Below are 17,014 nucleotides of genomic sequence, written 5' to 3'. Positions count from 1 at the left end.
GTAGCCATTTAAGTAATCAGTTTTAAAACAGTAACCGTTCCATATATAATATGATAGCAGCACATTTTTACAAAGGTTTCCTTACAGTGTAGCAGTGACAATATCAGAGAGCAAATTTAATAAATGGAGAAAACAAAAAAGCAGAAACTTAATCTGAAATCCACAGGTTATGCCTATAGAAAACAAACCTCCAGTACCAAGTGCTTCAGCTCATCAGTCCCAGTCAGCACAGTTCCCCTAAATAGCAGAGTGAGGGCATTGGAACACTGATTTCAGGTAATTTTAGGCAGATTAAATTTAAATACACTGAAAAAAGATAGGAACGGCTTCATTTTCATAGCAGTGATAGTCAAGGGAGAAACAGAAATAGATTTAACATGGGCAGTATCTTCTGCCTGGGGTTTACTTCTGTGAATTAGTGTCCCAGGTGAAATATTTGATAATCAGGTATTTCAAGGGTGTGAGCAGGCAGACAGAAACCCTTCAGCTTGTCTGACACCAGATAAGTCTTTGAATATTAACATTTGTCATCAGTGACAATTGCAAATACATTTTTAAAACAGTTTCTTGCTTGTATTAAGTGGATTCTGTTTAATCCCCAGGTGAGATATGGAAAATGACATTACTATCATTTATATAACAAATCACAAATATATAATTATAGATTTAATCTCCTCAGGGATACACCCTAGAAGCAAAGAATGGTATGCTACTCTAAATAAAGGAACCCTGAGCACTGTCACAGGAAGATGATGAGTGCCATAATTCTTCTTACTGTTTCAAGTTATGGTAATACACTCTACCTGTATTTATATGATATTACACTCTTCCCCTAGGGAGGACCAGCCAGACAAGCATGCATATGCACACTCTTGGATAAATTATGCTACTTATCTTACAGGGCTTGTTCCTGTATTTTGGGCCCAGCTCCTATCACTGTGTATGTATTGTGCATTATACAGTCATTTGATAAAATGGGAAATAATGCCAAGGGCACATACCAAACTCAGAATCCTTCTTCCTCACATGAGTGCCCTAAATGCCAGAGCACTCTCCCTCTCATGCCTTCTCATCCTGGAACCATGAATCTTGACTTCCTTTCTGCACAATGGCTTGGTTTCAGCAGGAAAGGTAGAGTTTGCCTCAATGTCACAGATACACTCAAAGACACTCAAAGGCAGGATTCATTTTGAGGTTTCCTGTGCGACATATGTGGATATTTCCCCAACTTGGAGTTACCACTGTGGTATTTGGTCAATTTTTACAGCTAATGTTAACTTATGTTCAGTTTCACCATTTTTATGTTTATATGGACCGGGTGAAATATTTCATATGAATTTCATATGGTATTTCATATGAATGTATTTTTGTATTTTATAATGTAAATCAAATTAGGCAATGAGTGTATTGTTGATCAGTGTTAGAAATGTCCCACACCAGACAGGAGCTATTCTTCATACATCCAAAAGGATACTCATCTCTAGTATATCCTAATTATGCATATGAATCAGCCTTGGAAATAGCAAGACTCTCAGTGTTTGCCTGAAGTAGAAGAATCAGCCCCAGATGATGGCTGGTTACATTTCACAGAGAAATAACTCAGTTTACACAGACAAGGAATGGGGTCCATTTCAAAACATACCCTTTGGCTGAGATACTGTATATATCCCTATTTAATATGTGTTAGCCAAGGAAATATGATAAGAAGTTTATCTATTTGGAAAGAGAAAGGATATGTGTATATATGTATGTGTGTGTGTGTATTTATACATATTTATTTACATATATAATTATCATAATTATATATATAAATATGTGTGTGCTATTATATATACTATAAAATAATATGTATATGTGGATTTTGGGTTTCATAGTTTCATAGTAGCTAGGGTCAGGAGGGACCTGAACAGATCATCTAGCCTTACCCCCTGCCACAGGCAGGTTACTTCTTTTAAAATGAAAATCAGATTTTTTTTTAATCAGGGAAAACTGGGATCCCTGTTAATCAGTAAGGTCACTTGACCTGATAGAGAGCTACATATCTGTGCAAAGAGACTCATCTATGTAACACAGATGTACCCTAAGAATTGAAAAGAGATTCCTCTGGTAAGGGGAAGCTGTCTAGGAAATGCCTTACCTAGGAAACAACTTCCTCGTCCCATCCAAGAGCTAGGGAAAGCTAGGATGGATTTATAACAGCTGGCAGGATCACTGGCTGGGAGGAACCTGTTAGAGAAAGTTTGACATGGTTTCTAGTTTAGAAAAACAAGGTGAGATTTTTTTTCTATTTTTATTTCTTTTTGTAATCTGTCTTCCAACCTGTAGCTACGCTTGTTTGTATGGTCAGTCTTCCTTGGGTAATAAATCCTTTTTTTCTGTTTTATATACCTTACTGAGTGTCTGAGGGAAATATGGTTTTCAGAGCAACTCATAATATCAGGTATTTCACCGCTAAAGAGCTGTCCTTTTTTTTTTTTTTTTTTTTGCAAATCAAATAGGAACATCCCATAAACTGTCAGGCTTCCCGTACTGGAGCTACATAAGCTGGCCTGGGGATGAAGAGACAGATTTGCTGGGGTCAGGAGTTACCCCAAAGTCAATATCTGTTCCCTTTGCACATGCAGCAGAAGAGTGAAGAGAAGTTTGAAATCACCCTGATATCTTCAGTATGGTTTGTCACACCTACCCAAGCTTAGCTCAAATGATCAGAACACTCTCCTTAAAAGTGTGAAATGTGGGTTTGAACCTCTTTAAGCTTACAAGGGCCTAGAACCAAAGCCTGTCCCTTTGACTGCTATATCCAAAAATCTATTAAGTAAGGATAGGCAACACCATTACCTATACTAGCATTCAAGCGTAGGAACACCTGAAATTTAGGCACTTTTTAAAGAACCATTTGAGTCCTGGCGTAAGTCCTGTATTATGTGCTGTGTCCGTTTTCAGAACTGACCCTTCTGAGAGTACCTTGTGTGTGCACCAGCTATAGATTCAGCAGACCCAGGTAGAGTTTGGCCTATATTTACACTTTCCTGTTGTAGTTGTTATTATTTATTTCTTCAAAGGATGACAAAAAGCAGAGAAGAAATGGTTAAAATAAAAAAGCCTAAACACATATTTTCTTGCTAGGTTTAGTATTTCCCTCAGGCAGTTTTGCAGGCTCAAGTTAGTGCTGGCATGATGTTCCTGTTCTCCTGGGGACCAGGATACAACCTGCATTTCTGCAGACCCTGTACCACTTCTCTTCTCAGAGGCTCACAATTTGTAAGCCTACTGTTTAAACCTTTCTGCCTGAATCCTCCTGAGAACAGAAGCAAGGACATTACAAGACAGATGCCTGATTCCAAGTTAGTGGAGGTAAATAGTGATTGAATTAACACCTACATTAACCATTTATGTCCTATTTGAGCTAAATGGTATTTAGCTAGCAAAAGCTACAAAATCCACTGCTATATAAATAGTCATAATAATACAGATATCTCCCCCATTCTTCACACCTGTCCGATTCTTATTACTTCTCCAGCTCTGTAGAATTCCTCAGATATAATTTAGTGGTTCAGTAAGCTCATTAGCTAATTCCCTTAACAATTTAGGATGCATATAATGTGGACTAGCTGATTTGTGTAAATTAAATCTTTCTAAGTGTTATCATACCTGTTTTAATCTATGTCTATAAATGCAAGGTTTTCATTACTTCCTAATTGCCCACACTTTGTTTTTCTTATTAAAGACAGATTTTTTTAAAGCAACTTGATAATTTTAAAAATATCATTACTGTTATGCCTCTACAAATTAATGGGCCTACTTTCTCTGATATTTCAATTTTTTCAGATATATTTGTTAAAAGAAAATCATTATTTCCCTAATGTGCTTTGATTAACATTATTGTTCAGTAGCTGAGTCATTTCAACTGCAGTGCCCACGATGTGTTAAGACCTTTCCAAAAGAATTGATCTCTGTTCCAGGGGACTTACAAGCAAAGGAGATACAATGCTTAAAGGTTAGGGAAAGGGAAACCACAATAGATAATTAAAATGCAAGTCAACTTGTTTCCCTGTAGGAAGGAGGGTAGGTCTTTAAAAGGGCACCATGGAAACTTCAGTGGAAATTAAACTAATGAATAGGTGTATATACTGTATAACTAGTATTTCCTGAAGTTCTTGTTTTTCATTTTTTAATTTTGTTTACAATGTTTCTCTTTTATTTGAATTCAAAAGATTACATTTGCTCTACCAAAAGTTATGCTCCATAGTGAAGAACATGGGTAACACCCCAGGAGGATGCAGAAAAATAGGAAATTTCTCATATTAAGTCAGACGTTACCCTTCAAACACCACTGAAATGACAATAGGGCTTAGCAAACCAGCCTAGAGCTCTGTCTGCTTTGCCCTGCTAATGGATCCCAAAAACAGACTTCAGTGCTCTTTCCACTGGTCAAGTCAAAGATCGGTATGTTTTCCATCCCCATTTAGATACTAAATTTGCCTAATTTGAATATAAGGTCAAATAAAATTAAATCAAAGCTCCTGGAATGAAACCAAACTGTCACATGAGTGGAGCCTTTGCATAAAAAATATGTGGGAACCCATGTTGTTAATACATTAAGGTAACTCTATAAACATTAATAAATCTCTGCATTAACAAAACTAAATGACTGAAAGACCAAGTAGAAGTAGAAAAGGTAAAACTTTGGAGATTGTCTCCAATTGAATATATTATTAGTGTTATTGCTTTTCTGAAACACTGGATACTTACCTGATATCTTACCTGATACTTACTGGATACTTACCTTATATCACCCTGATATCTCCAGCATGGTTTGTCACATCCACCCAAGCTCAGGTGATCAGGACACTCTCCTTAAAAGGGTGAAATGTGGGCTTGAACCTCTTTAAGCTTACAAGGGCCTAGAACCCTAAAGCAGACAAAAATCAGACACGGATAGATCAATTCCAATGGATTTCTGGGAGCCTGTGAACTGGGGTAAATGTGCAAAGTCAAAAAAAAAAGGAATGATACAAAGGTGAATATGAGTCATGAATATGTTTTCATCATATATACTCCAGAGCCTTTAAGCAAGTAATGAACACTAAAGCTGGTTGTGAGTTATGAAGTTTCACTTTACAATCAAGGTCCCATATTGATATCTGCAGACTTATCTACATTATGTCATTCTCCTATATATGGGCTTTCCTGTCATTGTAAAACCCAAAACCATGTACCTTTCCATCCTGCGATCATGCAGCAGGGGCTGCAAGCTCTCTGCTGCCAGGGCATGGGGACACTGTCCCTGCCCAGGCTCCATTTCAAGCAGTCCCTAGCCAGGACTGGGCTGCACATGCAGAGTTCCCCACACAGCCCCAGCCTCCCATGCTCCCTGCCAGCCCCTGGGCTAACTCCCAGGGGCCTGGCAAGGGGGCAAAGCAGGGTGAGGGCAAATCTGTTCCCTAATGCATGCACATGTTGACACCTGCCTAGGGTGGGTCTACTCAGGAGTAAATTAATCTGAAGTAAACCCATACAACAGTATTTAAGTGTGTAGACGCACCCTCTGTGATGCAACTTCCAGTAAAGGTGCCAAAGAGTGGCATTTGCAGTAGAAGTTTTGTAATGAGCATTCTCTCCAACAGGAACTGAAACTACATGCTCATTTCACAAATCAGCCACTAGTCATTTGATGGTAATGTCTTGTGGTCACTTCTGACTTCCTATGAGTTTAAGGCTTCATAGCCTGCTATCAATTGGATGAAAACCACATAAATATATTAAATCATTTTATTGCTTGACTATTCTCTCCCTAACCAGAACTGAAAATTATCTGTATCTGCACAAAGCTTGTAATAATAATGGAGATTTGGAAATTATATGGTGAACATTTGTTGTCACTTAATTGTGGGTATGACAGAGCTTCACTTGATGCATTTGACCTTCAGTTTAATTACACAGTTTTAAAAGATTTCTATTGCATTAGCTTTCTGAAACAGAGCACTGGTCTTTTTCTATTTTGCAAAGTGTCACATACCTTATGATGATTTACATAACATTTTGTCAGTATTTTATATACCATGTACGTGTGGTTGGCAGCCGGTATCAAGTGGAGTCCTGGGGCTGGTTTTGTTCAATGTCTTTATCAACGACCTGGAAGATAGCATACAGTGTACCCTCAGCAAGTTTGCTGATGACACCAAGCTGCGGGGAGGAGTAGATACACTGGAGAGTAGGGCTAGGATTCACAGTGACGTAGACAGATTGGAGGATTGGGCCAAAAGAAATCTCATGAGGTTCAACAAGGGCAAATGCAAAGTCCTGCACTTAAGATGGAAAAATCCCATGCACTGGTACAGGCTGGGGACTGACTGGTTAAGCAGCAGCTCTGCAGAAAAGGACCTGGGGGTTACAGTGGACAATAAGCCAGCAGTGTACCCTGGTTGCCAAGAAGGCTAATGGCATACTGAGCTGCATTGGAAGGTGTGTGGCCAGTAGGTCAAGGGAAGTGATTATTCCCCTCTATTTACCACTGGTGACGCCAAATTTGGAGTAATGTGTTCAGTTTTGGGCCCCTCCCTACAGAAAGGATGTGGACAAATTGGAGAGAGTCCAGCAGAGGGCTGGAGCACATGACTTATGAGGAAAGAAGGGATGACAAGGTCGAACAGTCACAGACTCCTCCATGACGGTTTCAGGCTAGACATAAGGAAGAACTTCTTTACTGTCTGAGCCCCCAAGGTTTGGAATAGACTGCCACTGGAGGTGGTTCAAGGACACACTCTGAATGCCTTCAAGAGAAATTTGGATGTTTATCTTCCTGGGATCCTATGATACCTGCTGACTTCCTGCCCCTGGGGCAGGGGGCTGGACTCAATGATCTTCTGAGGTCCCTTTCAGCCCTAATGTCTATGAAGTCTATGAAGTCTATGAACTGGGCTAACTTAGTCTAGAGAAGAAGAGACTGAGAAGGGACTGAAAAGGGACTTAATAGCAGCCTTCAACTACCTGAAGCAGGGTTCAAAAGAGGATGGAGCTAGACTGTTTTCAGTGGTAGCAGATAACAGAAGGAGCAACGGTCTCAAACTGCAGCAAGGGAAGTTTAGGTTAGATACTAAAAAAAAATTCTCATTAGGAGGGTTCATAGATTCATAGATGCTAGAGTCAAAACGGACCTCAATAGATCATTCAGTCCAACCCCCTGCAGTGGCAGGAAAAAGTGCTGGGGTCATGTAACCCCAGTCAGATGCTTGTCTTGTCTCTTCTTGAAAACCCTCAAGGAAGGGGAGAGCACCACCTGCCTTGGAAGCCCATTCCAGATTCTGGCAACCCTAACCATGAAGAAGTTTTGCTTGTTGTTTCTGATTATTCCAAGGGGTGCTCTGGTAAACAGAGCATCCTCTATTCCCTGCTGCCCCCACCCCACCAGTGAATTTGTATACTGCCACAAGATCCCCCCTCAGCCGTCTCTTGTGGAGGCTGCAAAGGTCCGGGTCCCTCAGCCTTTCCTCATAAGACCTTCCCTTCAGGCCCCCAACCACACAAGTGGCCCTCCTCTGGACCCTCTCAAGGTTTTCCACATCCTTTTTTTGAATTGTGACACCCATAATTGGATGCAGTACTCTAGGTGTGGCCTGACCAGTGCTGTATACAGGGGGAGCATTGCCTCCCTGGACCTGCTTGTGATGCACCTAGTAACACATGACAAAGTACAGTTAACTCTGCTAATTACTGTGTCACATTGATGATTAATATTCATCTTGGAGTTGACAACTCTTCCTGCCTCTGTGCTGCTGAGAAGGTCATCCCCCAGCTTAGAGGTGTGCTGGTGATTCCGTCTCCCTAGGTGCAGCACTTTGCACTTGTCCTTGTTGAACTGCATCCTATTGTTCTCTGTCCACTTCTCTAACCTCTCCAGGTCCACCTGGATTCAGTTTCTTCCCATCAATGTGTTTGCTTCACCCCATAGATTGGTGTCATCTGCAAATTTGGACAGAGCGATTTCCATGCCCTCATCCAGGTCACTGATGAAGATATTGAACAGCATCAGCCCAAGGACCGAGCCTTGGGGGACCCCACTGCCCACATCTTTTGAGATTAATATCAACCCATCCACCACTCTCTGGATATGACCCTTAAGCCAATTTGCCAAGCACATGACTGTGTAGTCATTTATGGCACACCCATTCAATTTGTTTATAAGAATAGGATGGGATACCATGCCAAAGGCCTTCTTAAAGTCCAAGGAGATGACATCTACCTCAGCTCCTGCATCTAAACATTTAGTGACCTGGTCATAGAAAGAAACAAGGTTAGTCAGGCAGGATCTACCTGCTATGAACCCATGCTGGTTGACCTTCAACATTATATTACCCACTGGACTCCTACTAATGTGATCCTTGATAATTTTTTCAAGGGTTTTCTCTAGGATAGAGGTGAGACTAGCTGGTCTATAGTTACCTGGATCCTCCTTCCTCCCCTTCTTGAAAATAGGGACCACACTGGCCCTTTTCCAGTCCTCTGGGACCTCACCTGAGTACCATGAGTGCTCAAACAGTTGTGCCAGTGGCTCTGCTATGACACTGACTAATTCTTTCAGCACCTTTGGATGGAGCTCATCTGGTCCCACTGATTTAAACACATCCAGCCTCTCTAAGTGTCTCTTTATTAGGTCAGTGCTGACAGTTGGTAAGCTGTTGTTTCTCCTGTTTCTTGTCAGTAATGCATTTAGAAGATTTGTGTAGATCCGAGTCCAAGAATACAGAGGCAAAAAACTCATTCAAGAGCTCTGCTTTGTCCCTCCTATCTGTCACCAACTGCCCTTGTCTCTCCTGTAGGGGTCCTATGCTGCCCTGCACCTTCTTTTTGCTCCCTATATACCTGAAGGAAGTCTTTTTGTTGTCCTTAATTTCTGTCACCAACCTGAGTTCCATTGCTGCTTTGGCCTTCTTAACTGATTCCCTGCAAGTGCAAGCCGAGGAGGTATACTCCTCCTTGGTAGCTACCCCCTGCTTCCATAGCTTGTATGCCCCTTTTTTGCCCTTAGGCTTTCCTGGATTTCCCTGCTTAGCCAGGAGGGTTTCTTGGCCCCTTTGCCCACTTTTCTATGCAGTGGGATTGCCTCCTTCTGCACTCGAAGGATCACTTCCTTGAAGAATGACCCCCCTTCCTGGACCCCCCATTTTGTCAATGCTCTTGAAATTTAATGCCCCACTAACTAATCTTCTAAGCACACTGAAGTCAACCTTTCTGAAGTCTAGCACTTTTGCCCTGCTGATTACTTTTCCCACCCTTCGTTGGATAGTGAATTCAATCAATTGATGGTCACTATCCCCTAGGTTGCCTTGTATTTGCAGATCCCCCACCAGGTCATCCCCTGTAGCCAGCACTTGCCAGTCCAGCAAGGCATTCCCCCTAGTGGGATCATATACCTCCTGCTTAGGTGGAGGTCCTGTATGCAGGTTAAGAACCTATGTGAGTGATTAGCTCTGGCTGACTGATCCTCCCTGAAGATGTCGGGGTAGTTTAGGTCACCCATGACAACCATATCTCTTGACTGTATGGCCTTTGAGACCTGTCTGCAGAATTCTAGCTCTAATTCAACGTCCTGGTGTAATGGTCTATAGTAGACCCCCACTACCAAGTCTCTTTCCCCTCAACCCCTTGTATCCTAACCCACCGTACCTCAGTTTGGCCCTCCTCTGATCCCATCTTGATTATAGAAGATGTATATTGCTCTTTAACATAGAGAGCAACACCTCCGCTTTTCCCTACTCTATCCCATCTGTGCAACCTGTAACTTTCAATGCCTACTGCTGAATCATGAGTAGGGTCCCACCAGGTTTCAGTTAGCCCAACTAGGTTGAAGCTGTTGCTTGCAAGCAGGAGTGCAAATTCCTCCTGTTTGTTCCCCATGCTCCTAGCATTAGTGTAGAGACATTTAAGCCCCCCAGTGGGTGCCCTTGGTACCCCCCATCCTGATGTCTATTGGGTCCCTTACCCGGGCTGATCCAACACGTGGTTTGTGATTCTCTGAACCTAGGTTCTTGTTGTTCACTGCATCCCTGTCCCCTGACGAACCTAGTTTAAAGCCCTTCAGAGGAGATCAGCCAACCTGTAAGAGAACAGACTCTTACCATTAGATGAAAAATGAAGACCATCTCATCCCAGGATATCTCTCGCATGAAAGTGTGGGTCGTAGTTGTAGAAGCCAAAACCTGCACAATGGCAACAACTCCGAAGCTGCAGGTGAACTTCTCTGATGCAGGCATCTGGGTGTTGACAGTGACCACCGACCGGGAGGATCAATGAGAAGACCACCTGTGCCCCCAACTTCCTAAGCCTGGCTCCCAGCGCCTTGTAGTCACTTATGATGTAACTACTCCTGGTCACATCATTCATGCCAACATAGATGAGGACCATGGGATAGCAATCAGAGGGCTGGATGAGGTCAGGAATCTTCACAGTGATGTCTCAGATCCTGGCACTGGGCAGACAGCAAACCTCCCACACAGTGGGATCCAGTCAACAAATAGGCCCCTTCATGCCTCTCAGGAAGGAGTCACCCGCCATGATGACCCAGCGTCTCTTCTTCCAGCTGCCCGGTTGTTGCTCAGCCTGCATAGTTGTTGCGGATGTGTCTTCCCCTGAAACTTCCTCTGCTGCATCATCCTTCAGCTGCCAGAGCTTCATATCTGTTCCCCAGTTGTGTTGGGGAAGCAGTCACAGCCACGCACTGTCCAGCTCTGGAGGTGAACATCTTCCACTCGGCTGCCTTGGGACCCTCCCATGGTGTCTCTGTCTTAGGGGTCTGGTCCTGCAAAGAATGAAAGTACCCATCAATTTCATCCTCTGCAGCCCTGATCCCCCACAGCCTCCTCACCTCAGCCTTCACCTGCCCCTCCAGAGCCCCAATCTGGGCACATGTGGGACAGGTGAGAAGACCCCCAGCTCCCATGCTGCCCCCAGGCCCCAGCGGTCCCACCAGGTAACCCCTGCAGATCAGGGGCACTGCCAACCCAGCCAAGGGCCCTGTCTGGGGGGAGGCCTCACAGAAGCTGTGGGGAAGAGGCAGCAGCAAGGCAGGATCCCTGGCTGCGCTCCGTGTCACCACCCCAATAGTAACCCCCCTCCTTGTTCACTCACCTGAAGTCTATGTCTCAAGCTGCTGACTCTTGGAGTTCAGGCCCCTCCTGCGCGAACTCCTGTGCAAACTCCAGCGCACCTCTGTTTGCCTGGCCTGTTTGTGCGGCTCAGGAGCATGGCTCCCACCCAGCTTGGCTATATGGGGACAGGAGGGTGAAAAAACCCTTTCCAACCTCCTACATTTGACCCAGTTCCTCACCCCTCCCCCTCACTCTCTCCAGCTTACCTGATTGTTGCTCCTCATCCATCGATCAGGCTGCTCCACTCTGCTCTACTTCGCTGTGCTCGAGTGTGGTCAGGAGTCATCAAGAGTGCATGTGTACTGGAACACCGGAACAGGTTACCCAGAGAGGTGGTGGAAGCTCCATTCTTGGAAGTTTTCAAAACCAAGCTAGATAAAGCTTTGGCTGGGGTGATCTAGTTGGGTATGATCCTGCTTTGAAGCAGGGGGGTGGACTAGATGACCTTCTGAAGTCCCTTCCAACCCTAATTTTCTATGATTCTATGGTCAGTCTTTCAGGGTATTTATACACATACCTTTTTGCTGTACAACACACTGGAGATCTAACACTCTGGAGCAGATTCAATTAATCAAGTTTGCTCCGCACACAAGATGATGCAAACTGCTCTGTGCCACATCCATGCACAGAAAATGGCAGCAGCATGCTTTTGAACTAAAACACTTTCTATGTGTGTTAGTTCAAAAGTGTGCCATTGACATTTTCTCCATGCTGACATGCCTTTCCCACTCTTATACAACTGTAAGTGATGCAGTGCCAGGCATTTTTCAAAGCACCCAACACTGTGGCACTTGCATATATAAAAATGCCCATAGTGTATATTGGTACCACAGCATAAACATAAAAAGACTCCATACACAGACAGGTTCTGGGTCTTTTTCCCTAGATATGAGCAGAGAGAGGTATTTAGTCAGCTTACTCTGAAAGGAGACAGGGTAGAGATGCACCTTATAAACTTTTGTGAGCAAGAGCTCACTTCATCAGATGCTGCACCTGTACCTGCCCTGTGTCCACCGACAGCTCCAGCCCCTGTCCCAGTCATCACATAGTTTCCCAGTGAGGCTACTCCAGCTGCTGCAGCCACCTAGGTACTGTTCAGCTCCCCACACCTCCAGTGGCTCCTCCTCCTCCTGCCCCTGCTGTGCTGCTCCAGGCAGCAGGTATTGCAGGGAAGTTGCAGCAACTATGGGGATGCATGCCAAGTACCACCTGCCCAGTCAGGTGGGGAGGAAGCTGCAGCTGGGTGATGCCTGCCAAAGTACATGGGGCTTCAGCTCCCAGCCACCTTCCACCCACTTGGCTGTCCACAAGTGGCTGCTCATTGCACAGGGTTAGCAAAGTGGATAGGAGGTGGCCATGAGCTGGAGCTGAAGCTGGAGACCCGTGTGTTGCAGCAGGAGCCTCCTTGTTGCAGCTTCTCCTCCCTGCCCGCCATCTGGCTGGATGTGTGGTCCCCACAGCTTCCTCATGTTACCTGCTGCCTGGAATGGCACAACAGAGGCAGGAGAAGGAGGAGGAGCTGCTGGAGGCAGGGGGAGCTGAGCAGTATCTGGGCAGCTGCAGCAGCAGTGGGAACAGCCCCACCAGGAAGCTATGCATGCTGGCCGGGGCCAGGGTCAGGGCCAAGGCCAGGGCCAGACCTAGAGCAAAGCCATCAGTGGGCTCAAGGCAGGTGCCAGTAGGAGCATGGCATAGGCTGCCCTGTGTGGGAGCAGGCAGGATTCAGCCCCATGTGGAAAACTGCAGGGGTAGCTGCAGGCTGTATTGGAGGGGGCAGACTGCATGCACACCTGCACTACACCACTCAACTGAGCTCTGTGGCAGGCCCTGCCCATCCCTTCCTCCTTCCTTCCACCCCCAGTCAGCTCCCAGGACCTGGCCCATGGGCAGCCCCACACATGCACATGTGCACCTGTGCCTCCACACACACCCCCCCACACACCCACACCCACAATAATATTATGCTTTTGTTATTATATTAATAGAATAATAATGGTAAATACAACTCTGTCATTATAAAATGTCAAATGACATGAACAGTAAAGTGGTCAAACAGTGCAAACAAATATAGTCCATAAATAGAAAAATGTTGCAACAGCAACAGTACTTTATGACTTTTGACATCAATAAGATCCTAAAAGCTCCACTGACTTGCAAACTCACTCTCAGTAAATATGCTGTCAGGGCAATTTAATTTGTTTTGCATGTTTTCACTCTCAGTTGGAGAAAGGCCTTTCTCACTCTCACAGTTCATTAATGGCCATGCCAGAAACAATCTTATTACTATGACAACAAAGGAGAAAGTTAAATGAGGATTATTGGATAAAAGCAAGCAGATATTTCAGGCCAATGGTACTCAGCAGGCATGCTCATACACGAATAAACGCTATTGTTCCCAAAGAATATTAAGATGTGTTCAAATTCAGTTTGCACAAACAATCTCCAAGTCATTGGAATACTTCTTTTCATACAAATTTTATAATAGGTGATAATTTTTTAGTGTTTGCATCCAATAATTTAAGAAAATCACTTAACTTCTGTTCTGCTTCACAAGTTGTAAAGAAGAAGGTGTCACTAAAACCTTTTTTAAGTACCTAATGTTGTTTTTAACAGCAATGAGGAAATTTTTCATATTACTGGTAGTTAGTTCATCCTTTTGCTTTTTTACTTGGCAATACATTCATACAAATCAAAGTGTAACAGCTTCTCTGCCTACCCAGTGTTTTATGCACATGCAAGATTGCTTGTTTAATCGCTTGTCAAACGCTTTTGCACCTCTCTAGGATAATATGTACATGTGCTAAGCAGAACTGAATTCATTTTATTGTTGCTTGATATATTCATATAGAGTTTGCTTGTATGAATTATGTGCATACAAATTTGCCAAGGCAATGGAATGACCTCGTAATGCTGTGCTGGTGCTATGTTCTGGTAATATTGTATAATAGAGGACATATTTTGACATAATGGTTCTCAACATAGTTTTGAATTTTTCTCTTAATATATAAGAAACTACTAACATAGGAACACGGTGGATCAGACCCTTTATCTGTCCACTCAAGTATTCTGTCTCTAGCATTGGCCAACACTAGCTGCTTCAAAGCAAGACGCATGGAATTCTGCAGTAGGCAGGTCTGAGATAAACTACCTTCAGAAAGGGGTCATCCTAATCCCCAGTAGTTACAGACTGGTTTAAGCCTATTACAATGCTTGTTACCCACATAAATGTTCAGTCTGTTTTTAATCTAGGTAAGATCTTGGCCTCAATAACATCCAATGCCAGTAAATTTCCTGGCCTAATTATGCACTAAGTGGGTGCATCTACACAAGATGCTATGTAGCTGTAGCAGCACACTACAGAGACATAGCATGGGCGAGCACAAACTGTGCCGCTGACACTATATTGCGATAGAGATGAGCTACCTTGCTATAATGTGTCACTATGGCAAGGTAGCTGCTAAAAATAACTGCACCAACACGGCACAGTAACAGCTGTTACTGCTCCATCATTTAGTACTTCCTAAAGCAAATACTAAATGACAACACAGTAACAACTGCACCTTGGGGGGCACGTGTAGACACACCCTGTGAAAATGCATTCCTTTTATCAGCATTTTATAGGGTTATTTTAATGTAAGACGACCCCCCCAATAATTAGATTATATACATGGAAAAATTATAAATTTGTTATAATTTTCCAAGAATAGAATCTAATAATTGGATGTTTGCCTTGAATTTGTTCCCCTCCCACTGCTATAGCTGGGAAAATAAATCTGGGGGGGGTCAGGCAGCCCCCTTGCCCTCTTTTCCCCCCCAGTTTCTTCCCTTTGTAGCCCCTTCCCCCCTTCTTACTGTCAGACCCTCCTCTTCCTGAGCACATGAAAGTGAGGGGCAAATTTGAAAAACACTGACTTTGAAATAAACATACTTGTAGTCATTTTCAAATAGGCAAATCGTGACAGGTACCCACAGACTTGTGCATCCAGAATTGATGCATTTTACCTTTTTTGAAACTAGTGCAAGGCTTTGCACAGGTACTTCAAAAGCATTATTTTCAGCAGCACTTTTGTACATACTTATACTATGTATGATATTAACCCAAAGCCAAAAGGCTCTTATGATTTACCATATAGTTCACTGAGCTGGACCTCAGCAGAGTCAATAGCTTTTCAAGCCAATGGTGACCCCATGGCTCAGCTTTCTCAGTACGTATATGTACTCCAGATACCCCCTTCAAAAGATCCACGTGCTAATTAGTGCACCTCTACTCATGACTGGAACTGGGTGTTCTTGTCATAAGTTCTAGGATCCTCTAAAAATTTATGTGCAAATAAGGCACAGGGCAACCTGGTCTGGTTCCACTTCATGGAGGGTGAGGCCAAACTAATTATATGTGACAGGCTGAGAAAGGGATTGGCAGCATGATTCTGGATGAACTGTTTGAGGCTCCATTTGGTGATGTTTGCCAGACACTTAAGGCTAGTGAAGAAGCAGGAATAACTGGAAATGAAAAAAAAGGCACAACTCAACTGTGGAACTGAAGAGGAAGTAGATATGTGTCCAATGCAGTGGATCATGACTTGAAAAGGAGTCAACGCTGAAGGGGACTGCACACTGCTATATATCTTGGTAGAAGGCCAACCCTCCTACATTTGAAGAAGTTTGGCATACAACCAGGAACAACAAGGACCAGATGGCACACCTGCTGAAGTCCACAAGGCTGGTGGTGAGGAACTGGTATTGAGACTCCACAAATTTATTTTACGCATTTGGAATAGCAATGCGTCCCTGGGGACCTCAGAATGCCAACATGATGACTGTCTTCAAGGAGGGAGGTAAGTCTGTGTGTGGGAACTATCACCATGCTTTCCATAGTAGGGAAAATCCTTGCCCACATTCTTCTTCTTGCTGAAGAATACTTACTGGAATCTCAGGTGGTTTCAGACCATCCTGTGGGACAATTGACATGATCCTTATTACTTGCCAGATCCAAGACAGTGTTGGGAACAACACCAGGACCTTCATTGACCTCACTAACATCTTTGATGCCATAAATCACAAAGCCCTATGGAAAGGACTGCCCAGATCTGGATGTCTGGAAAAGTATATCAAGGTCCTAAGACTTATCCATGACCAGATGACTGCAACAGTTCTATGTAGTGGATCAGAGACAGATCCATTGGTCATCCAAACTAGGGTCAAGCAAAGATGCATTATTGTCCCAACCCTGTTCTCCATTTTTCTGACAGTCAACTTGGTTCTCAATAAGAACTGCCTTCCTTCTGGAATTGACATTGAATAGCAAGCAGATGAAGGGCTCTACAATCTGGGATGCTTTCAATCAAAGTCCAAAGTACTGAAAACAACCATCCTTGACCTTCAATATGCCAATGACTGTGCCATCCTTGTGCACACTAAGGAAAAGGTCCAGACTGTGCTGAATCTTTTTTGGAGAAGCCTACCTCTCAGCATCAAGAAATGCTTTTATATGTGCTAAAGGTGTGTTTTTACATGGGGGAGGTGCTTTAATTAGAGCAGTTCTGAGAGTCATTCTAATTAAAGCACCTGTAAACATGTGGGGATGCTGCTCCAGCACATTGTAATTACAGCATGTCAGAGGAGACTCAATTAATTGAATCTACTGGAGCATGTTAATTAGCATGTTCAGCAGCCTCCACATCTCATGTATTCAACATACCACACTTCAAGATGGCATCCCCACACATCTACAGGCACCCAAGAAGCCTAAAGTGCTCTGTCAGCCTGCCCCAGGCCATGAATGTGACCTTCCCCCCCAAATTACCATCAAGAGAAAGACCATGGAGGTACTCAAGTACTTCCCCTATCTCAGTAGCTGCCTGTCTCAG

At 43.6% G+C, this 17,014-nt stretch overlaps 1 pseudogene; it reads right to left on the bottom strand.

The window, feature by feature from the left end:
• Positions 1–10,143: 10,143 nt before the first annotated feature.
• LOC149874806 (uncharacterized) lies at positions 10,144–11,371 on the bottom strand (annotated as a pseudogene).
• Positions 11,372–17,014: the final 5,643 nt, after the last annotated feature.

This window comes from Crocodylus siamensis, chromosome 1 (assembly GCF_052110815.1).
Source record: "Crocodylus siamensis isolate JL-2025a chromosome 1, ASM5211081v1, whole genome shotgun sequence".
Classification (NCBI taxonomy): domain Eukaryota; kingdom Metazoa; phylum Chordata; order Crocodylia; family Crocodylidae; genus Crocodylus; species Crocodylus siamensis.
The sequence above is the reverse complement of the archived record's forward strand: the minus strand, read 5'-3'. Positions and strand labels throughout refer to the sequence as shown.